At 47.4% G+C, this 24247-nt stretch overlaps 2 pseudogenes; both read left to right on the forward strand.

Moving 5' to 3' along the window:
- The first annotated feature begins 4470 nt into the window (after positions 1 to 4470).
- LOC129395636 (cell division cycle protein 27 homolog) lies at positions 4471 to 5533 on the forward strand (annotated as a pseudogene).
- Positions 5196 to 22275, forward strand: LOC130541185 (cell division cycle protein 27 homolog; annotated as a pseudogene).
- Positions 22276 to 24247: the final 1972 nt, after the last annotated feature.

Raw genomic sequence — 24247 nt, forward strand, 5'->3', positions numbered from 1 at the left:
GACCTGGTCCCGAAGGCGCGCACCCGGGGACACGAACAAAGGGCCAACCAGTGGCCCCCGGCAGCGCCCCACAAGGCGGAGCCGGGTTTGGTCCCAGACGGGGCAACCACAGCCTAAGCGGGTGAGCCGCTCAGGGAGAGAGGATCCGCAGGTGGGGTGGGGGGCACAGACAGGAAAGACCAGGGACCGCGAGGGCAAGGTCACCCGGGAGCCCACAGAGGGGCGGCTCGGGGAGAAACCTCAGGCATGGCCGGGCCACCAGGAAAACGCGGCCATGGGATCCCACCGCCACAGACACGAGGGAGGTCCCTCGGCACTCCGCCTAGGACGCCAGATGGCCCTCGGCACCCACCGAGACCCGCCTCACGAGCCCTGGTTCCCGCCATCGGGACCCCAAAGCGACCTCAGCCACAAACCCAACGCCAGGGCCACGTTGCTCATTTCTCGTCCATCCTCCGATCCGGTCAAGCTCCGGGAGACCGGCGTGGCCCCCACTTGGGATGCTTCCTAGGGCCGGGTGGCCCAACCCCGTACCACGCAAACACGGTCATCCGCACTGGTCGCTGCTCCCCAGGGGAGCGGGCGGAGAGCCGGCTCACAGTGGAGCGGGTCATGCGCCGGACGGAATGCCAGGCACAGCCACCGCTTGCGCAGCCTCCCAACCGCTAGGACGCCGGCACCGACCGGCGGGATCCTCCCCCGTCTGGAAAGGGGGAGGTGGGGGCTACACAGTAGGCGACGAGCCGCCCTCGGTCCCCACCGCGGAAGCCGGTGGAACCCTCCATCTCCCCCCCTCACCCCGTCGAGGGGGAAGCCGAGGAGGGTTCTCTGCAAGCCAGTCGCTATGGCAGCGCTACCATAACGCAGAGAGAGGCGGCAGGCCGGGGGATCCCGTACCCCAAATGCACACCTCTCAGATCGCTACAGAAGGCTTTCTCACTGAGGGTGGGTCACACTCCCTACCCCCAGTCGCCCCTCGTCAGGCCCGCAGAGGTGCTCAGGGACGCCTGGGGAAGGGAGGGGGCCTGCATACCAGGTAAATTCTGCGTGTGGGAACCTTCAGCCTTCGCGGTCTGGGCGGGGGTCCTGGCCAATGCGCGTGCGCGCAATCCCGCAAGGGCCCCCCAGCCCCCCGTCCACCCGCCTCCTTTCTCCCAGGCAAAGCACCTCCAAGTAAACCCACACACAACCTGTCGGAGGCAGAACGGTAGCCCCTCGGCGGCCGGCCGGCGCACGCGTCGCCTGCCCAAGCCCACCGCGATCGTTCACACAGCCGGCGCGCACCCACCAGAGGGGAGCACTGGACCTGAGTTTGCCAGACCAGGCGGAGCCCTTCCCTGCATGGGAGGGGCACGTCTCCCTCTACCGCCTCAACCCCCACACCAACGAGCTCCCTTAGGACCCACTTGCAGACACCGCGGCGGTGACTGGAGGACGGGGCGCTGGGGGTGGGAACCACACACCACCGCTGGGCCTCAGGCACCTGAGGGATAAGCTGGAGGTGGGAAGGGGGAGCCGGGCGCGGTAGGCTCACGCCTGTCATCCCCGCCCTTTGGGAGCAAGGGAAGGTGGATCCCTCGATCCGGAGCCCTGGCAACATGGTGAAACCTTGTATTTTGTCTCTAAAAAAATACAAAAACTACCTGGTTTCCTAACCTGGACACAAGTTAATAAATAGATAAATAGGCCGGTCGCGGTGGCTCACGCCTGTAATGCCAGCACTTTGGGAGGCCGAGGCAGGCGGATCACGGAGGTCAAGAGATAGAGACCATCCTGGCTACCACAAGAACCCCGTCTCTACTCAAAATACAAAAAATTAGCCAGGTGTGGTGGCGGGCGCCTGTAGTCCCAGCTTCTTGGGAGGCTGAGACAGGAGAATGGCATGAACCCAGGAGGCAGAGCTTGCAGTGAGCCGACATCACGCCACTGCACTCCAGTCTGGGCAAGAGAGCGAGACTCCATCTCAAAAAATAATAAGAAAAATGAATAGATTAAAATTGAAAATTAAAAAAAAAAAAAAACGTAGCCGGGCGGGTGCAATTGTTCACTCCTGTCATCCCAGCCCTTTGGGAGGCCAAGGTGGGCAGATCACCTGAGGTTGCCAGTTTGAGACCCGCATGACCCACATAGAGAAATGCCGTCTCTACTAACAATACAAAATCAGCCGGGTGTGGTAGCACATGCCTGTAATCCCAGCTACTCAGGAGACTGAAGCAGGAGAATTGCTTGAACACGGCAGGAGGAGGTTGCGGTGAGCCATGACGGTGCTGTTACACCCCAGCGTGGGCAACAAGAGTGAAACTCTGTCCAAAAATAAAATAAAATAAGTGCTGTATTCTGTAATTTTTACTTCCTACCCTGAGAAGAACATAATACAGCTGTTGTCTTTCCGCCTGCCTGCCGGCCGGCCTGTGACAGGGCCTCACTCTGTCTTTTGCCGAGACTGGAGTGCAGTGACACCATTATGGCTCACTCACTGCAGCCTCAAGGTCCTCAGGGTTAGGCAATTCCTCAAGGGATCCTACAGCCTCAGCCTCCCAAAATGTTGGGAGTACAGACGTGAGCCACCAGCACCCTGCCTGAGTTAATACATCTGGTCTCATTACATCTTAACCACACACTCATGAAGAACTCAAGTCAAGAGACAGTCTGTAAGAGACTCTCAGCATTCTCTTCTGAAAGCAGTGAGGTGGATGGCGGCCCTTGTCCTGAGCTCCTGGGGTTTTAGGTGACCATGCATAGAGGAGAGATTTCCAGTGTTTCCAGAAAGGCACGAGCCACAGTCACTGGGGCATCCAAGCACGAGATGGGGTTTCTGACAGCGATGTAAGGGCCAGGAAGGGCCAGAATCTGCCAAGGCCCATGTCCCAGGCTGGGGTCGATGGAACCCAAGGTAGAGGGAGTCGGCAGTCCGCACAGAGAGAGCTCCAACCCTAGGCCCCACTATGCAGACCGAATCAGAAGGAAGAGAGTCCTTCATCCTACATGCCACATCCCTCCACTGAACTTGGGAGTGCATCCATTTTCCAAATATGAGGTGACTCTCGCTTTGCAATGGATCACAAGGGGCCGGGCTTCCCAGAGTCGGCAGGGTAAAGAAGTCATTCTGGCTTGGCCTCCCCCATCCCCTGGTAACTGGTGAGTTTATTTATTATTATTATTATTATTATTATTATTATACTTTAAATTTTAGGGGACATGCGCACAATGTGCAGGTTAGTTACATATGTATACATGTGCCATGCTGGTGTGCTACACCCATTAACTTGTCATCTAGCACTACATATTATCTCCTAATGCTATCCCTGCCCCCTCCCCCACCCCACAACAGTTCCCAGAGTGTGATGTTCCCCTTCCTGTGTCCATGTGTTCTCATTGTTCAATACCCACCTATGAGTGAGAACATGTGGTGTTTGGTTTTTTGTCCTTGTGATAGTTTACTGAGAATGATGATTTCCAATTTCATCCATGTCCCTACAAAGGACATGAACTCATCATTTTTTATGGCTGCATAGTATTCCATGGTGTATACGTGTCACATTTTCTTAATCCAGTCTATCATTGTTGGACATTTGAATTGGTTCCAAGACTTTGCTATTGTGAATAGTGCCACAATAAATATACATGTGCATGTGTCTTTATAGCAGCATGATTTATAGTCCTTTGGGTATATACCCAGTAATACGATCGCTGGGTCAAATGGTATTTCTAGTTCTAGATCCCTTTTCCATCCCCATCAAGCTACCAATGACTTTCTTCACAGAATTGGAAAAAGCTACTTTAAAGTTCATATGGGACCAAAAAAGAGCCTGAATCTCCAAGTCAATCCTAAGCCAAAAGAGCAAAGCTGGAGGCATCACACTACCTGACTTCAGACTATACTACAAGGCTACAGTAACCAAAACAGCATGGTACTGGTACCAAAACAGAGATATAGATCAATGGAACAGAACAGAGCCCCCAGAAATAATGCCACAAATCTACAACTATCTGATCTTTGACAAACCTGAGAAAAACAAGCAATGGGGAAAGGATTCCCTATTTAATAAATGGTGCTGGGAAAACTGGCTAGCCATATGTAGAAAGCTGAAACTGGATCCCTTCCTTACACCTTATACAAAAATCAATGCAAGATGGATTAAAGACTTAAATGTTAGACCTGAAACCATAAAAACCCTAGAAGAAAACCTAGGTATTACCATTCAGGACATAGGCCTGGGCAAGGACTTCATGTCTAAAACACCAAAAGCAATGGCAACAAAAGCCAAAATTGACAAATGTGATCTAATTAAACTAAAGAGCTTCTGTACAGCAAAAGAAACTACCATCAGAGTGAACAGGCAACCCACAAAACTGGTGAGTTTAAATGAGCCCAGGCTGGCCGGGCCGGAGCCGCTATTGGGGGGAGGGTGGTGGGAGGGGTGGAAGGGGTACCTGAGGCACTGCAGAAATTGGGTCTGAGCCTCGAGGATGACGGTGCTGCAGGAACCCCTCCAGCCTGCTACATGGCAAGCACTAAACCACTATGCTTACCAAGATGGGGTTTTCCCCGCAGAATGCCTTTATGCAGAAGTACACTCAGAAGAAGCCTTGTTTTTACTGGCTACCTGTTCTTACTACCCAGGAAAGGCCTATAACACATATAGTCTCTTCAAAGTACACAGTTTTCCTACACTGCAATGCAAATACCTGCTTGCAAAATGTTGTGTTGATCTCAGCAAGCTTGCAGAAGGGGAACAAATCTTATCTGGTGGAGTGTTCCATAAGCAGAAAAGCCATGATGATATTGTTACCAAGTTTGGTGATTCAGCTTGCTTTCCCCTTCCATTGTTGGGACATGTATATTGCAAGACAGATCAGCTTGTCAAAGGATCAGAATACTACCAAAAGTGCCTTAGTTTAAATCCTTTCCTCTGGTATCCCTTGAATCATTATGTGAAATAGATGAAAAGCCAGATCCTGACCAAACATTTAAATTCACATCTTTACAGAACTTTAGCAACTGTCTGCCCAACTCTTGCACAACACAAGTACCTAATCATAGTTTATGTCACAAACAGTCTGAGACCTTTCTTACGGAAACACCCCAGGACACAACTGAATTAAACAGATTGAATTTAGAATCTCCCAATTCAAAGTATTCCTTGAATACAGATTCCCCAGTGTCTTCCATTGATTCAGCTGTAATTTCACGTGATACTGTCCAACTGGGAACAGGAACTTCCATATTATCAAACAGGTTCAAAATAAACCAAAAACTGGTCGAAGTTTATTAAGAGGACCAGCAGCTCTTAGTCCATTAACCCCAAGTTTTGGGATTTTGCCATTAGAAACCCCAAGTCCTTGAGATGGATCCTATTTCCAAAACTACACTGATACACCTTCTGTAATTGATGTGCCATCCACCGGAGCCCCTTCAAAAAAGTCTGTTGCCAGAATTGGCCAAACTGGAGCAAAATCTGTCTTCTCACAGAGTGGAAATAGCCGAGAGGTAACTCCAATTCTTTCACAAACGGGAAGTCCTGGTCCATAAACAAGTACAACACCTCAGGTATTGAGCCCCACTATGACATCTCCCCCAAATGCACTGCATCAAAAAAGTTCACAAGTCTTTACTAGTGACAGTTCCACAACCAAGAAGAATAGGAAGAAATTAAAAATGAAGTTTCCACCTAAAATCCCAAACAGAAAAACAAAAAGTAAAACAAATAAAGGAGGAATAACTCAGCCTCATATAAATGACAGCCTGGAAATTACAAAATTGGACTCTTCCATCAATTCAGAAGGGAAAATATCCACAATCACACCTGAGATTCAGGTATTAATCTACAAAAAGCAGCAGCAGAAGGCTTGATGAGGCTTCTTCCTGAAAAGGGGAAAGGTTATTTAGCTTTGTGTTCATACCACTGCAAAGAAGCTATAAATATTTTGAGCCATCTACCTTCTCACCACTACAATTCTGGTTGGGTACTGTGCCAAATTGGAAGGGTCTATTTTGAACTTTCAGAGTACATGCAAGCTGAAAGAATATTCTCAGAGGTTAGAAGGATTGAGGATTATAGAGTCAAAGCCATGGAAATCTACTCTACAACACTTTGGCATCTTCAAAAACATGTTGCTCTTTCAGTTCTGTCAAAAGACTTAACAGACATGGATAAAAATTCACCAGAGGCCTGGTGTGCTGCAGGGAACTGTTTTAGTCTGCAACAGGAACACGATATTGCAATTAAATTCCTCCAGAGAGCTATCCAAGTGGATCCAAATTATGCTTATGCCTATACTCTATTAGGGCATGAGTTTGTCTTAACTGAAGAATGGACAAAGCATTAGCTTGTTTTTGAAATACTATCAGAGTCAATCCTAGACATTATAATATATGGTAAGTGGTAATGAAGTGTAAAGACAAAGTCTTGTTGATGGTGCTGGTAGTCAATAATTTTTCTTGTTAGATAGCTCTTTATTTTCCTGAATTTGGTTAATAATACTTAGGGGTGATACATACTGTTCAATAACTTCAAACTAACATGTTTTCTTATGAAATGAATGTCTTTAGCAAACTCTTAATTTAACTAATGATAATAGAATACCAGATCCTTACACTCAACAGTTTCAGTCTTCTACCAAACTTTTGCAGATACCATAGTTGGGTTTTGTTTGTTTGCTTGTTTAGTTTCGTTAATTGATTTGCTACTTTCTCTTCGAACACATAAATGGTGATTGGGACAAAAAGTGCTTGGGAAATTGGAAAGGAATAGCATAATTCACTTACTGGGTAATAGAAAAAAACCCTGAAAAAAATCACTAGTTGCTGCTTTTTGACAGTGTTCCAGTTTATTGAGTTACTATTAAGAACTTAGTGTACCCTTTTATTTAGCAGTATCTCTGTTTTACTTTTTTGTACTTGGGTATAAGTAGACACATCGGAAATTACTACCAGGTCATATTGTTATCAACTGAATAACATGAAAAATTTTGGTCCTACTTCTGCCTCAACACCATACTTACTGTTGACATTTATTGTATTTTTCTGGACTGACTTAAAAGTTTAAATATCAAGAGAATGTCAGGCACAGTGGCTCATGCCTGTCATCCCAGCACTTTGGGAGGCCGAGGCAGGTGGCTCACAAGGTCAAGAGATTGAGACCATCCTGGCCAACATGGTGAAACCCCGTCTCTATTAAAAGTATAAAAATTAGCTGGGCATGGTGGCAGATGCCTGTAGTCTCAGCTACTCGGGAGGCTGAGGCAGGAGAATCGCTTGAACCCAGGAAGTGGATGTTGCAGTGAGCCAAGATTACGCCATTGCACTCCAGCTTGTGCCACAGAGTGAGACGCTGTCTCAAGAAAAAAAAAATACAATAAAATACAATAAAATAAATAAATAAATAAATATCAAGAGAAAGTATAATTCTGAAGTCATAACTCTGTGGTAGTTTTTGTCAGATAGGGTTATCTTTGGAGTTAATTATTATAGCAGTGGTTTATCACTTGATTTCCTTCTAAATCTGAAGCATTATATTACTAAAACATTTTTTGATTTGTGAATATGTTGTTTAATGGATTCTATCTCATTTTACAGTAGTAGTTGCAGTGCCTGAAAGGTTGCCAAAAAAAAAGTGCTAGCTTTTGCTGACCAATGTAACAACCAACTTGCCAATACTGCCTTCTCTTCCAATAGCTATGTTCTCCATAATATTTTAAGAACTCAGTTCTTCATAAGACTTGTGTTGTTTTTTATTTTTTCTCAAGTCTGGTTGATCCTTGTCTTGTTCTTTTTTAAATGTGTATTGTCTGTTCAGCTATTTTGCAAGAGCCACATTCTTAAAAAACTTAACCATATCAAAAATTGTGTTTAAAGGAGGATTATTCAGATCGGCAAGCTTTTACTAGGAGAAGTTTAAATGCTGACTTATTTAGGTAACTCTAAATACTGAGCAACTTTATTCTAACTACAAAATAGATAGACTTTCTTTTGTTTTCACTTTCACTATCATTATCACCGTGTTTAATACCTTTTCTCCATCTATAACACAATTATAACGATACACAAAGCCACTCAAATAAAGCAGATATATTTTGCTTAAAAAAAAAAAAAGAAGTCATGATGTGACACACAATGAGGTGTGACTCGAATCTATAATCTCCAGTGAAAACCGATGAAACAGGGTCAAACCCCATGTCTACTAAAAATAAAAAAATGAGTCGGGCATGGTGGCGCTGAGGCAGAAGAATCGCTGGAACCCAGGAGGCAGAGGTTGCAGTGAGCTGAGATCACGCCACTGCACTCCAGCCGGGGGGGACAGAACAAGACTCCATCTCAGAAACAAACAAACACACAAAGACAATAAAGGTGTTTAACTCAATGTGTCAGGCTCAGGTCTCTTGACAGGATACATCCAGCACCTGGGGAAACGTCGAGGGGTGTGGTGGAATCTATTCTGTGGCCTCAAGGAAGGGTTTGAGAGATAGCCCCGCAAACGTGATGGCCTAAGGAAGCCCCTCCGTCCAAGAAGCGATATTCATTTGCATCCTGTAGCCACCCACGAGGGAGAATCAGGCTTTCTACAGACCCCCCACCCCCCACCCCACCCCACTGCACCCCTCTGCCTAGTGAAATGAGCTCTCCCTCCGTCAGGCTCTATTCGCGCCAAGTGGTTTTGTAACCTCCAGCGTGTGTGCCTGGGTTGCAGGATGGGGTGAGGCCGGCTGTGGACAAAGAAGGCGATAAAGCGGCGGTGTCCCACGGGTGCCCGGGACGTGGGACGTGAGTGGGGTGGCCAGAGCCTAGGGAACTCATCGCCTGTCAGGACGCCTCCCCTCCTGGTCCCCTCTCTGACCTATGCTCCACATCTTTGCAGTTCAGTGGGGACCTTGTGGGTGGAAGTCGCCATCCCTTTGGACTTTAGCCGAGGATGGCCAGGCTCCCAAGAGTCTCCCCGGAGTCGGGTCCTTGGGCAGGCTCACAAGGATGCTGACAGTGATGATGATGGTGATGTAAGTTGGAGGCCTTGGGCCAATGCAGAGGTATCCGTTTGACCTCAGTGGGAGAAGTCAGCTTTGCGGAGTCCCGTGCTTCCTTCCAGAGACTCATCCAGCACTAGCAAGCATGGTCCCAAGGATCCCAGCTCCCAGCAGAGCCACTTTTGTTCACACAGGATCCTGGGCAAGAAAGTTCTCAGCACGTTTAGGCCTCCTAGCCAAAAAGCCAAAGCTACCTCTGGGATTTTTTTCAAAGGGCCAGTGGTTCCACAATGGGCTGTGGGTAGTTGTGGAAATGGAGAGAAGTGTTTGCAGATACACATTTGAGACAGAACGGACAGGGCTTGGTCACAGGTCATGTAGGACACGAGCAGATGCACATTGAGAAAACCCTCCCAGCATCCTAGGTGAACAGAGGTATGCCTTTTTGAGACAGTCGAGGGAGAGGCAACCCCAGATTTTAAGGTTGGATCTTTATTAATATGTAGTATCTATGAGGTTTCCAAGTCAAGAAATCAACTTGCCAGTTCTGTACAGCATTCTGTAGGGAGATCATATCTGGGATGCCTAAAGTTAAGAATTCAGGCCATGGTAATGGATTAGATTAGATGTACTTGAACTTATTTTGCAAAGAAAGAGAGGGTGGGAGATAGCAAGAGCCAGAGAGTGAGCAAGAAAGAGAGAGACAGAGACTGAGAGAGACAGACAGAGAGATACAAAGATACACAAAGAGAAAAAGAGAGAGAGACAGACAGATAAAGACACAGAGAAAGACAGAGATGGACAGAGAGAGAAACAGAAAGAGAGATAGAGACAGAAAGAGAGAGAGACAGACAGAGACAGAGACAGACAGACAGACAGGAAGACCGACAGGCAGAGAAAGAGAGTAAGACAGAAGGCAGACACACACAAAAAGAGAGAGAGACAGAGACAGATGGAGAAACAGAGAGAAAGAAAGAGACAGACAGAGAGAGAGAAAGAGACAGAGAAAGACAGAGACAGACAGAGGGAGAGAGAGAGACAGAAAGAGAGAGACAGAGACAGAGAGAGAAACAGACAAGGAGAGAGAGAGACAGACAGACAGGCAGAGAAAGTAAGACAGAAGACAGACACAGAGAGAGAGACAGGGAGAGAGAGAGAGACAGAGAGACAGAGACAGAGAAACAGACAGGCAAAGAGAGAGAGAGAAAAAAAACAAGAGAGAAAAAAACAGGGAGAGAGAGAGACAGACAGAGAGACAGGGAGAGAGAGCAAGAGAGAGAGACCAACAGACAGACAGACAGGCAAAGAAAGAGAATAAGACAGAAGACAGACACAGTGAGAGAGACAGAGAGAGAGAGACAGAGACAGCGAGATAGGAAAGAGAGATACAGACAGACAAAGAGACAGACAGACAAAGACAGAGATGGACAGAGAGAGACAGAGAGAAACAAAGAGAGAGAGAGAGACAGGCAGGCAGAGAAAGAGAGTAAGATAGAAGACAGACACAGTGAGAGAGACAGGCAGAGAGAGACAGATAAAGACAGAGAGAAAGAAAGAGAGAGACAGACAGAGATGGAGGGAGAGAGACCGAGAGAAACAGACAGAAAGAGAGACAGAGACAGAGATGGAGAGAAACAGACACGGAGAGAGAGAGACAGTGAAAGACAGACAAACAGAGAGAGAGAGACAGACAGGCAGGCAGAGAAAGGGAGTAAGACAGAAGACAGACACAGTGAGAGAGACAGGCAGAGAGAGAGAGAGAGAGAAATAGGCAGAGAGAGAGAGACAGAGAGAGAGAGAAGACAGAGAAAGAGAGAGACAGAGACAGAGAGACAGAGAGAGGAGGAGGAAGGGCGTGCTCAGGAAATAATTACACATATTTTATAATGCTTTTGATCCCGTAAACAGTGGCTGGGGTGGTCTTTGAAAACAACAGCAACAACAGCAACAAGAGCAGCAGCAGCAGCAAGAGCAGCCGCAGCATTCACTTACGGATTTCCAGAAAATAAGATGCTCTGAAGTATAGTAAATATCAACCGGCTCTCACTACACGTTGAGAGATTCACAAAAGCGCTAGTTAACAACAGGAGAAAACAGCAGCTAACATGTCTTGGGGAAAATATATGTCCTCCTGAAAATTGGGGATTTCTACTTCATCTGAAAAGAAATACATACGAAAAAGGAAAAACACAAAAAAAACAAAACAACAAACACGGACCAAGGCACCGTCCCTGGAAATCTTAAGTGAGCAAAGTATTAGTTTTCAGAAAGCGTTTCAATTCTGGGCAAATACTAAGAAGGTCCAGACTAGAGCTGTGACACCATTCCCATTGTGAAACTATGCCGGCGGGAGGGCGAGAAACTAAAACATCATGATAAAAAGTGATTGAGACCCAGCCAGGGTGAAGCTTTCCTAGGGAGGGAGGCCTGAAGAAGGAAGCTGGGGAAAACCCCAAAACTGCAGACCTGCCCGCTTGCCCACGCGGGTCAAGGGCTATGCCATCGGCCCAAGCTGTCTCTGGGGAAGTGGGACCGTGCCACCCCCATCTTCAAAAACCATGGCCACTGAGTGAGGCCTGACGCCCACCGTTGCAAATGTCAGCCTAGCAAGAATGAGATCTCTGGCAAGGGGTGGGAGAAGGGGAGAGAAGAGGGAGGCGCACCTGGGTGGCTCTGGAAGGTTTCCAAGCAGGGTGTTGGGAGGCGGGGGGTAGGGGTTTTGGGGGGAACCCACCTAACTGATTCACTAAATGAAGGTAAAGGGACATAGGTAGTGGGGGGAGCCAGGCGGCGACTTGAAAATTAAACTGACCCCTCCTAAAACCCAAGTAGAAGAGTCAATGCGCATGAAAGAAACCAACACACATAGAAAACTAAAGCGCTAATCAAAGAAAAATAGGGCCCCCGCCAGGGCAGAGGTTCCCTAGGCAACCAGGTAGAGAGGGAGGGGCCTCCAGAAGGGAGAGAGAGAAACCCGTTGCCCCAGGCTCGGTGAAGTCCGGGAGACCTCCCTCTGTGTCACCTCGACTTTCAATAACAGTGGCCACTAAGTGATGCCCGAAGACAACCGATGCCTGCAAGTGTCAGTCAGCACGGAAAAGAATGCATTTATTTATTTATTTATTTATTTATTTATTTATTTATTTATTTATTTAGAGATAGAGTCTCACTCACTCTACAGCCCGGGCTGTAGTGCAGTGGCGCGATCTCGGCTCACTGCAGCCTCTGCCTCCCAGGTTCAAGCGATTCTCCTGCCTCAGCCTCCCGAGTAGCTGGCATTACAGGCACCTGCCCCACCGCGCCCGACTCAATTTAATATTTTTAGTAGAGACGGGGTTTTGCTGTGTTGGCAAGGCTGGTCTCGAACTCCCAACCTCAGGTGATCCACCCGCCTCGGCCTCCCAAACTGCTGGGATGACAGACGTGAGCCACCGCGCCTGGCCTTAAACGTGTATTTCTCAGTCGAGGAGCTTATCAGGGAAATACAAGAAGTAGGGACGCCACACATGACAGAGAGAAAAGTTGGAAAATGCCCCTTCCATCCAAGTGAGGATCCGGCCTCGACCTCCCAAAATCATGCACCGAGTGGCGAAGCCTAGCAAGGCCTGTCTGTCTAGATTCCTCTCGGCCTCTCTAAGCAGGTGCTTCTCACTTTCTTGGAAGGGGCAGGGCCCTCCCCAGCACGGGGGCTCTGACAGACTGACAGAGAAAGAGACAGACATAGAAAGACAGAGATGGACAGAGAGAGACAGAGAGAAACAGAAAGAAAGAGAGAGAGACAGAGACAGAGAGAGAAACAGACAGTCAGGGAGGGAGAGAGACAGAGAGAGAGAGAGACAAACAGAGAGAAATAAACAGAAACAGAGAGAGAGACAGAGAAAGAGAGAGAAACAGACACACAGAGACAGACAGAGACAGACAGAGAGAAACAGAAAGAGAGAGAGATGGAGAGAGAGAGAGAGAAAGGGAGGGAGAGAGAGAGACAAACAGAAAGGCAGAGAAAGATTAAGACAGAAGACAGACACAGTGAGAGAGACAGGCAGAGAAAGAGAGAGACAGACAGAGAGAAAGAGAGACAGAGAAAGACAGAGATGGACAGAGAAAAACAGAAAGAGAGAGAGATAGAGAAAGAGAGAGAAACAGACAGGGAGGGAGAGAGACAGAGAGAGAGAGACAGGCAGGCAGAGAGACAGAGACAGAGAGAAACAGACAGAAAGAGAGAGACGGAGCGAGTGAGAGATAGAGAGAGAAACAGAAAGAGAGGGGGAGAGAGAGACAGACAGACAGACAGAGAAGGAGAGTAAGACAGAAGACAGACACAGTGAGAGAGACAGGCAGAGGGAGAGAGAGACAGAGAGGAAGAAAGAGAGAGACAAACAGAGAAAGAGACAGACAAAGATGGACAGAGAGAAACAGCAAGAGAGAGAGAGACGGAGAGAGAGAGAGAGAGACAGACAGGGAGAGAAAGAGAGTAAGACAGAAGATAGGCACAGAGAGAGAGAGAAAGAGAGAGAAAGAAAGAGAGAGACAGTCTGGGTGTGGTGGCTCACTCCTGTCATCCCAGCACTTTGGGAGGCCAAGGCGGGCGGATCACGAGCTCAGAAGATTGGAGATCGAGACTATCCTGGCTAACACGGTGAAATCCCGTCTCTACTAAAAATACAAAAAATTAGCCGGGCTTGGTGGCGGGAGCCTATAGTCCCAGCTACTCCGGAGGCTGAGGCAGGAGAATAGCGTGAACCTGGGAGGTGGAGCTTGCAGTGAGCCAAGATGGCGCCACTGTACTCCTGCCTGGGTGACACAGTGAGACTCCCTCTGAAAAAAAAAAAGAAAAAGAAAGAGAGAGACAGACAGACAGAGGAAGAGAGGAAGAGATAGAGAGAAACAGACAGAGAGAGAGACAGAGAGAGAGAGAGAGGGAAACGGAAAGGCAGGGAGGGAGAAAGAGAGAAAGAGAGAGACAGGCAGAGGAAGAGAGTAAGGCAGAAGACAGACAGTGAGAGAGACAGGCAGAGAGAGACAGACAGAGACAGAGAGAAAGAGGGAGACAGAGAGAGATGGAGAGAGAGACAGAGAGAAACAGAAAGAGTGAGAGACAGAGAGAGAGTGAGAGAGAGAGACAGAAAGGGAGGGAGAGGGACAGACAAAGAGAGAGACAGAAGGGTAGAGAAAGAGAGTAAGACAGAAGATAGGCACAGAGAGACAGAGACAGAGAGAAACAGAGACAGACAGAGAGAGACAGAGAGAAACAGACAGAAAGAGAGAGACAGAGAGAGAGAGAAACAGACAGGGAGGGGGAGAGAGAGAGACAGACAGGCAGAGAAAGAGAGTTAGAAGACAGACACCGTGAGACAGGCAGAGAGAGACAGAGATAGAGAGAAAGAAAGAGACAGACAGATAGACAGAGAAAGAGACAGATAGAGAAAGACAGAGATGGACAGAGAGACAGAGAGAAATACACAGAAAGAGAGGTCCTGGCCCAGTAGCAATACAGTGTCTTTTCTTTCATTTTCTCTTTCTTTTCTGGTTTTCTTTTCTTTTCTTTTTTCTTTTCTTTCCTTTCCTTTCCTTTCCTTTCCTTTTCTTTTCTTTCTTTCTTTTTTACATTTATTTATTTATGTGTTTGGAGACCAAGTCTCACTCTGTCACCCAGGCTGTAGTGCAGTGGCGCCATCCCGGGTTACTGCAACATCTGCCTTCCAGATTCAAGCTATTCTCCCACCTCAACCTCCTGAGTAGCTGGGATTACAGCTGTCTGCCCCACTGCGCCCAGCTCAGTTTCTTATTTTCAGTAGAGACAGGATTTCCCCATGTTGTCTAGGTTGGTCTTGAACTCCTGACCTCGTGAAACACCCACCTCGGCCTCCCAAAGTGCTGGGATGACAGACGTGTGCCACTGTGTTCAGTGTACAGCGCCATTTCTTAGAAATCACTCATGGGAACACACACTTATATGTCATGTGTAGAGATTTTATTTATTTATTTATTTATTTATTTATTTATTTATTTATTTTATTTTATTTTATTTTGCACCAGAAGGTGGGGGGACAGAGTTTCGGTCTTGCTGCCCAGGCTAGAGTGCAATGGCATAGGGGACTCAAGGAGTCAACCTAAGGCAGAGAAGACACGTCATTCTGAGTGTAAGGGCCACAGCGAAAAGTGTAAGGGCCCGTGCTTTTAAAGGCTGAAATCCCGGCAGCTCAGGCCTGCCGTCCCAGCACTTTGGGAGGCCCAGGAGGGTGGATCGCTTGAGGTCAGGAGTTCAATACCAACGTGGCCAACATGAAGAAACCCCGTCTCTACTAAAAACAGAAAAATTAGCCGGCTGTCGTGGTGCACACCTGTAATCCCAGCTACAGAAGAAGAATCATTGGAACCTGGGAAGCAGAGGTTTCAGTGAGCCGAGAGAGTGCCACTGCACCACAGCCTGGGTAACAGAGCAAGAGAAACTCAGTCAAAAAAAAAAGAAAAGAAGGAAAAAAAAAAAAAAGAAGAGGCCCAAATACTGCATTGTCGCTGAATGTTCCCCCAAAAGGCCGGAAACCCCCTGACTCAGGTCCAGGAGGTGGTGTTTCGTTTCACTTCTCTCTCTCTTTCCCTCTCTCCCTCTCTCTGTCTCTCCCTTCTCTCTCTTTCTCCCCTAACTTTCATTTCTTATTCAAACATACATGTGCAAGATTGTTACATAGGTAAACTTCTGACGGGGGTGTTCAGTGTGCAGATGAATTCATCAGCCGGATACTCAGCACAGGGCTCAACAGTTTTCATGGTTTTTTTTGTTTGTTTGTTTTTTCCTGAAGCTGTCTCTCCTTCCACCCTTCCTCCCTCAAGTAGGCTCCCGCGTCTCTGGTCCCCCTGGTTCTGCCCACGCAGAACTCTCATCTATAAGTTCCCACTTATGGATGAGAACATGTGGTATTTAGCTAATTGTTGCTTTCATCTTCGGTGGTGGCGGTGAAAGAGGAATGACACTAAATAGACCCTTAGGACTCTCCCCTCCATTCCCACCCCATAGCCCCTTCCCACACACACCCTCATTCCTGCACCCCCTCCTCAAATGCAGGAAAGGAAGAAAGACAAATTAAAGTAAGAGGTAAGCCTCCAAGGCGGTGGAGTCAGGGGATCTCAAAGGGTGAGCAAGGGATGGGGGTCGGGGGATGTCTTGGCTGAGCTTGCAACAATAGGGGACCGAGTTTCCAGCCCCACCACACCCGCTAATCCTCAGCAGCAGCCAGCCACTGGGTGGGGTTGTGCCTGTAACAGCTTCTGAATGGAGAGAAGCCCAAGGCGATGGAAGGCATCAGCTCCAACTCCAGGAAGGAAATAAGGCTTTGTGCATTTGAATGGGGCTTTAGAAGGCGGTGCTGCGGCTTCCAAAGTGATGCCCCTTGCCTCGCCTCGCCTGGACCAGAGAGAGACTCCGTCTCAAAATCAATCAATCAATCAATCAATCAATAATAAAAAAATTCATCAATGGAAGAAAGAAAGAAAGAAAAGAAAGAAAGAAAGAAAGAAAGTAAGAAAGAAAGAAAGAAAGAAAGAAAGAAAGAAAGAAAGAAAGAAAGAAAGAAAGAAAGAATTAGTACAGCGGTCATGGTCTTGAATCATTCCCCAGAGTCCAGGTGCAGTGGCTCATGCCTACCACGCCAGCACTTTGAGACACTGGTTCAGGAGGGTTGCAACAAAATGATGAGACCCTGTCTGTGGAAAAACATAAAAATGAAGGCCAGGTGCAGTGGCTCACGCCTGCCATTCCAGCACTTTGGGAGGCCGAGGAGGGCGGATCACCTCAGGTTGGGAGTTCGAGACCAGCCTGACCAACATGGAGAAGCCCCGCCTCTACTAACAATACATAATCAGGCAGACGTGGTGGCATATGCCTGCAATCCCAGCTACTCAGGAGGCTGACGCAGGAGAATCGCTTGAACTTGGGAGGCAGAGGTTGCTGTGGGCCAAGATCGTGCCATTGCACTCCAGTCTGGGCAACAAAAGTGAAACTCTGTCTCAGGAAAATAAATAAATAAATAAATAAAAATGATCTGGGCACAGTGGCACCTGCCTGTGGTCCCAGGTACTCTACTCTGGAGGCTGAGGTGGGAGGATCACTTGAGTCCAGGAGCATCCATGCTGCAGTGAGTGAGTTATGATGGCACCACTCCCAGGGCGACAGAGCGAGACGCTGTCTCTAAATCAGTCAATCAATCAATCAGATCACTGGAAGGTGCTGTGTCTTACTTTCAAAGGGTGTCTCTTTAGGCCAAGCAGGCATGGTGCCTCACACCAGTAATCCCAGCATTTTGGGAGGCCGAGGTGGGAGGAAAGAAGGAAGGGAGGAAGGGAGGAAGGGAGAAAAGAAGGAAGGTAGGAGGCAGTCAGTCAGGCAGGAAAGAAAGAAAAAGGAAAGAAAGAAAGAGAGAAAGAAAGAAAAAGATAGAAAGAAAGAAAGAAAGAAGAGAGAAGAAAAAAGAAGAGAGAAAAGAAAATAGAAAATGGGGAGGGGCATATCTCCTTGACTGGTAACTACCCAGGATACAGCTGACTGAAGCCTTGACCTGTGGGGCCTCAAGTGATCTTCTCCTTATCTCAGCCTCCTGAGTAGCTGCGACTACAGGTGGGTATCAGCACACAAAACTCATCTTATAACAATATTGTGATTATTATTGAGACAGAGTCTCGCTTTGTCTCAATAATTGCCATGGCACGATCTCAGCTCACTGCAATCTCGGCACCCCTGGTTCAAGCAACTCGCCCGCCTCAGTCTCCTGAGTAGTTGTGATTACAAGCTTATGCCACCAGGCCTGGCTAATTGTTCTATATTTCATCAAGATGGGGTTTTGCCATGTTGGCCAGTCTGGTCTTGAACTCCTGGCCTCAAGTGATCCACCCGCCTTGGCCTCCCAAAGTGCTGGGATGACAGGCGGGAGACACTGTGCCCAGCCCAGATAATCTTTTTAATAATTTGTAGAGAAGAGGTTTCGTCAGCCGCTGGGTAGAGCCTGGGGTGGGTTTTCCTCAGACTGCATACTGTGAAAAGGGTAAATTAGTGTGGTTTGTGAACTAGATGTGGAAATTGCCTGTGTGTGTGTGTGTGTGTGTGTGTGTGTGTGTGTGTGTGTGAGAAAGAGAGAGAGAGAGAGAGATCAATCCCACCGTGAGGACCTGGAAATGGTGTTTGATTTGGGTCCCTGTCTAGTCACCTCTCTGTTTCTAGATGACTGAGGATTCCACAAATGAAGTTCAGAATATCTATTGAGCTGTTTCTCCCTCTCATGCATCTCATCTGTGTGGTGGAGAAAGGGAAGAAAAGAGGTTCTGATGGGAAGTTGTCTTCATGCCTGAGGAAGCTGAAGGCAGGCTGACGGAAAGGAGGGCATCCTATGTGACATTTCCATACCTGGGCACCCTTTACAATGCTGGGGCTGCCAGTCCACCATGTACGTCAACCAACCCCCAAGAACAGCACAGTCCGGGGTGATCCAGTCCATCCCATCCGGCCCACCCGGGGCATCTGGTGGAAGTCTTCATTGGAGGATTCAAAAGCAGTGTCAACGTGGTTCCCTTGGGGTCGCCAGGCAAAGGCCAGCCAGAGGAGGGTGGCGGGACGTGAAGGGGGGCGGGACATCAGCCTCAGAGCTCCCTGGAAGGTGGCAGGCAGCTGATGGGGGACCCTGAGCCAGAGACATCTGGCAGGTTATAGATCTGGAAGCCGCATCTGTCCTCTCGCATATCTCTCCCATGGAAAATCCCATGGCGGCGGTGGGAGCCTTGGCTGGGGGAGAAGTGGGGACAAGGCGGAGAGGGAAGGAGGCCCTAGGGAGGATTTAGCAACAAAAGCCCACCCAGCCAAGCTCCCTCCCTCCTATCGGGTCCAAGGTACACACTGGGAGGTGGCAAGAGAAAAGTTCACCCCTTGCTTTTTGTCTTTCTCTTTATTTTTTTATCTTTTTAATTTTACAAGAGATGCTCATTTCAACAACTAGATGGTGGATGTGATGGGAGAAGTTTCTAGGCCAGGAGTTTGAGAACAGCCTGAGCAACTGAGCAACACAAGTAGGAGAGCCCAGCTGAAAAAAATGTAAAAAAGAAGGAGGAGGAGGATGAAGAAAGAAAAGAAAAGAGAAGAAAAGAAGAGAAGAGAAAAGAAAAGAAAAAAGAAAAACAACCACCAAGAAAGTTAAAATTCTCCAATGGTACAGGCACAAAAAAGAGCAATTTCACATCTTTTCCCACAACATGGATAGAGCTGGAAGCAAGTATGTACTCAGTGAACTGCCTTCTGCTTACAAGTGGGAGGTAAACAGTGGGTACGCACATGGTCATCAAGATGGAAATAACAGACACTCCAAAAGGGAGGAGGAGGGTAGGAAGGGGACGAGGAATGAATAAATCACCCGTCGGAGACAACGTTCACCACGTGGGTATTGGATACACTGGAGGTCCACTTCTACAACTGGAGGCAGTAGTATGCCGATCTAACAAACAAGCACGTACACCCCCTGAGTCTGTAAAATACCAGAACAAGGACGACAGGACCACCAGCAGCAGCAGCAACAACAACAACAAAACAGAAGCTGGAACACAAAACCACCACCACCACCAGAATCACCAGTTGGGGGTTGGGGGAGGGTGGCCATGCTCAAGGCCCTCAGGCTGAGTCCCCTCGGGTTTAAAAAAGAAAACAGCAGACTCATTCCTGTCTGTAGGCAGGAAACATCCAATCAAAGTTCTCCATTGCTAGAAAGGGAAGTAGAATAAGGAGAAGGGCTTATTGATCTTCTTGTGCTCTATCGAGACCATACATGTAGTAAAAAATTAAATTCAAACAGCAATACTTTCTACACTGTTCAAAAGCATCGAAGATCGGACGCACCACACTCCATGGGGCTTGTGCCACTAGAAAGAAAAGGCAGGCCAGGCGCGGTGGCTCACGCCTGTCATCCCAGCACTTTAGGAGGCCGAGGCGGGCAGATCACGAGGTCAGCAGATCGAGACCATCCTGGCTAACATGGTGAAACCCGGTCTCTACTAAAAATACAAAAAATTAGCCGGGCCTGGTTTGGGCACCTGTAGTCCCAGCTATTCAGGAGGCTGAGGCAGGAGGATGGCGTGAAACCAGGAGGCAGAGCTTGCAGTGAGCCGAGATAGCCACTGCACTCTGGCCTGAGCGAAAGAGTGAGACTCCGTCTCAAAAAAAAAAAAAAAAAAAAAAAAAGCCAGGCATAGTGCTGCATGCCTGTAGTCCCAGCTACTCAGGAAGCTGTGGTAGAAGAGTCACTTGACCCAGCAGTTTGAGGCTGCAGTGAGCTATGATCATGCCACTGCACTCTGGCCTGGGTGACAGAGTGAAACCCCATCTCAAAACAAAGAACAACCAAAAACCTACAAGCATACTCAGAGATAGTGTGGGTTTGGTTCCAGACAACCACAATAAGGCAAATGTTGCAATCAAGTTAGTCACATAAACATTTTGTTTCCCAGTGCTTATAAAAGTTATGCTTAAACTATGTTGTAGTGTAATGAGTATTTAATAATTATTAATTAATTAATTAGTAATCACATTATGTCTAAAAAACTGTGTACATACCTTAACTTAAAATACCTTATTGCTGAAAAATACTAATGAATATCTGAGCTTTACCAAGTCATAATCTTTTTGCTGGTGAGTGAAGGGGTGGCCTACCCCTCCCGACTTGTGGGTATTTCTAGTCAGGTGGGATGAGAGACTGAGAAAAGAATTAAGACACAGAGACAAAGTATAGAGAAACAACAGTAGGCCCAGGGGACTGGCGCTCAGCATACCAAGGACCTGCACCAGCACCGGCCTCTGAGATCCCTGAGTTTTTATTGGTTATTATTTTTATTATTTCAGCAAAAAGGAATGTAGTAGGAGAGCAGGGTGATAATAAGGAGAAGGTCAGCAAAAAACATATGAGCAAAAAAATCTATGTCATAATTAAGTTCAAGGGAAGGGACTATGACTGGACGTGCATGTAAGCCAGATTTATGTTTCTTTCCACCCAAACATCTCAGTGGAGTAAAGAATAACAAACCAGCATTACTGCAAACATGTGTCACCTCCCACAATAGGGCGGTGTTTCTCCTATCTCAGAATTGAACAAATGTACAATTGGGTTTTATACTGAGACATTCAATTCCCAGGGGCAGCGAGCAGACAGTGGCCTTCCTCTATCTCAACTGCAAGAGGCTTTCCTGTTTTACTAATCCACCTCAGCACAGACCCTTAACGGGGGTCAGGCTGGGGGACAGTCAGGTCTTTCTCATCCCATGAGGTCATATTTCAGACTATCACATGGGGAGAAAACTTAGACAATACCCTGCTTTCAAGGGCAGAGGTCTCTGCGGCTTTCTGCAGTGCATTGTGCCCCTCGTTTGTTGAGACTAGAGAATGGCGATGACTTTTACCAAGTGTACTGCTTGTAAACATTTTGTTAACAAGGCACATCCTGCACAGCCCTAGATCCCTTAAACCTTGATTTCATACAACATATGTTTTTGTGAGCTCCAGGTTGGGTCAAAGTGGCTGGGGCAAAGTGGCACAACCTTTCCTAGATCCGGCGCCACTGGGGGAGCTGAAGGACGTGGAAGAGCCCGCTCCGCTAGAACCATTCCTCAGCCAGGAAGAACACTTGGCTGTGCTGGAGGAGCTTTAGGACGCGGGGTTGGGGCGGGGTAGGGGCAGTGCGGTGGCCTCTGTTTTGCGGTGAACCTCTCACTGGATATGGAGAGGCGTGTCTTCCCTTCCAACTGACCTGCCTAGGATCCCTGAGTTCCAGGTCCCATGAGAGACTCCACTCAGAGGCGGGCTGCCATTCTTTTCTGAGCATCCCGGGGATCCCAGGGCCTGTCCAGGTACTGGGAGGCGGACTGTCTACTGCTCATGCGCGGGTTAGCAGGCAGCAGCCTAGGTTTTCTAACTAGCCTAGGTAGAGCTCTCATCCCTTCCCTCTTGCCCCCCACCTCGTTCTTCAGTGGGGCGGGCGGAGACCTCCATCCCGGGAAACACTGGCACGGGCAGACGCCAGGCCTTCTCTTCCTTCCGTGTCTCGAAACCTCTGCCTCCCCTCCCCACCGTCAATAGCCTACCCTTGCCCCGCCAGCTTCCTCGGCATCACCGTGGAGCGCCTGACAGCTAAATGCAGACCAGAGACCCCGCCCAAGCGGGGGTGCTGCCCTTTCTACGCGGGAGAGAATTCAGGCAGAGATGGAGAGGTGAACGGAGACAGAGAGGGAGGGAGAGATGGAGGGAGGAAAGAACGGATGGACCGAGGGGCCTTGGAAAGGATGGAGGGATAGAAGGAAGGAGAGAGGGAAGGAGGGAGGGAAGGAGGAAGGGAGGAACTGAGGGAGGGACAGAGGGAAAGAGGGAGGGAGGGAGCAAGAAACAGAGAGAGGAAGGCAGAGAGAAAAGCAGTCTTCTGCCTCCAGGACCAGCAGGATCTCGCACTCCGGAAAATGTTGGGTGCCCAGTGCAGGCTAAGTGCTCGACCCACAGCTGCGTCGGCCTGTGGGGCTCTCACTGGCCCTCTGGATCGCCAGCCTGGGTTAGAATTTCCTTTCCCAAGGAATGAGGGAATTGCCCAGAGAGCAATGAGCCGAGACTCGGGTGATTGTCCATTTTTCATCCACATGGTTCACAGATGAGATAGCCCCACGTTGAGCCCCACGTTGAGCCCCACGCGAGGTGGATAGTCCCATCCACACAGGAGTCACATTCTGGCCGACTGAAGCGTGGTTTCGGGTTCCACATTCCTTTGCCTTCTGCAAGGGGGCCTGTTGCTCATGCGTCTCTGGCCCCCAAAGCGTGACCATGTTGATTGTTTGTTTCCCGAGCTCTGTGGGGACACAGAAACCTCCAGAGAAGTGTGGAAAAGCAGCATCGTGTCTTCACTCTCCTTTCCAGTTTCCTGTTGGGAAACAGGCCATAGTGGAGACTCCCCATGTTGCAGGAAACAGGAATCCATCGTCAGGCCGTGATGCACCAGACGTTTCTTTTCTCTGTAGATTCGCTTTCGTTTTCTACATGAAAATGAACGAGATCCACAGGGAATCAGAAAAGGATTTATAGCACACAAGTCTTCACTACTGTTACATTCCACTTTGAAATCACTCTGAGGTGAAACAACAATTTTCCAAGATTTAAAGAAAAACAGATTTTATAAAAGGGATTCTTTTATTCACTCAATACATCATTTATGTTACTGACAGTAACAAGTGATAGTTTTTCCACTATAATTTGCTCTGATGAAATAAATAATTCTTTTAATTCCTAACAAATGCTACATTTTCAGACTAAAGGAATTGTCAGTAGTCATTCTTTCTTCTTGATCTAAGTTATTTGTCTCTAAAATATGTCAAGTAAGCTTTTAAAGATTCAGGGAGGGGCAGTTTCAAGATTTTTTCTCTCAGTAAATTTTGAGGTGGCTCCTCTGGCTTCATCGCTTCACTGTGATCTTTTTCTTCCTCTTCTTTACTATCTTCTTCCATTTTTTCATCCTCCTCACTGTCTAGAGGCTGAGGAATAAGCTGATTACCCACAAATACGTGTGGTAATTCTCTGTTTAACTCTCTTTCTTTTCCTTTTGGGTGGAGCCCTTTGAGGAATACCCTTGGCCTGCATCTCATCATTTATGAAATTTCTAAGTGTGTGTCCAATGTAAATATGAGCCATGTCCTGTAGATTCCTGACAGTGATTCCTTACAGATTTGTAGTGGTGAGGGTTAGATTTAATTTTATATAAGGTTTGAATAATTGTTAAGCTTATGTAACCTGATCTGAATTTGCACTTCCTCTATGAAAACTTCATTTATCTAATAAGGAAATCAAATGCTTTGTAGACCTATTTATCTTACTTTTGTTGCAATCACTGTTGTTGGGTTGCTGTATATATATTCCAGGCGATATATGAGTGTGATAACAATACAAAATATTGAATAATTTAGCTTTTAAAAATCCCACAAATTTTATGAAATTTAACAGCCCTTCTACTTTTGCTTTTGAATCTCTTGCCAAAAGACATGAATAAAATATCTGCTTCTCTCATAGAGATTTTAAGAGCACAGCAAGTGAATTATTAAAATAGGAAGTATGTACTTAATACAACTCTCTATATGGACCCTTTACATTTTCAGTATTTTAAAAAATGAGGTTACCTTAACACTCTAGAATTTTTAAAGTATATTTAGAATTTTTTTTTCTATAGTTCACTGTATAAAGTATTTGTTTTTTTTAAAAAAGCAAAACCATTGTTATGTGTGATGCTTGATA

This window comes from Pan paniscus, chromosome Y (genome assembly GCF_029289425.2).
Source record: "Pan paniscus chromosome Y, NHGRI_mPanPan1-v2.0_pri, whole genome shotgun sequence".
In the NCBI taxonomy this organism is placed as follows: Eukaryota; Metazoa; Chordata; class Mammalia; order Primates; family Hominidae; genus Pan; species Pan paniscus.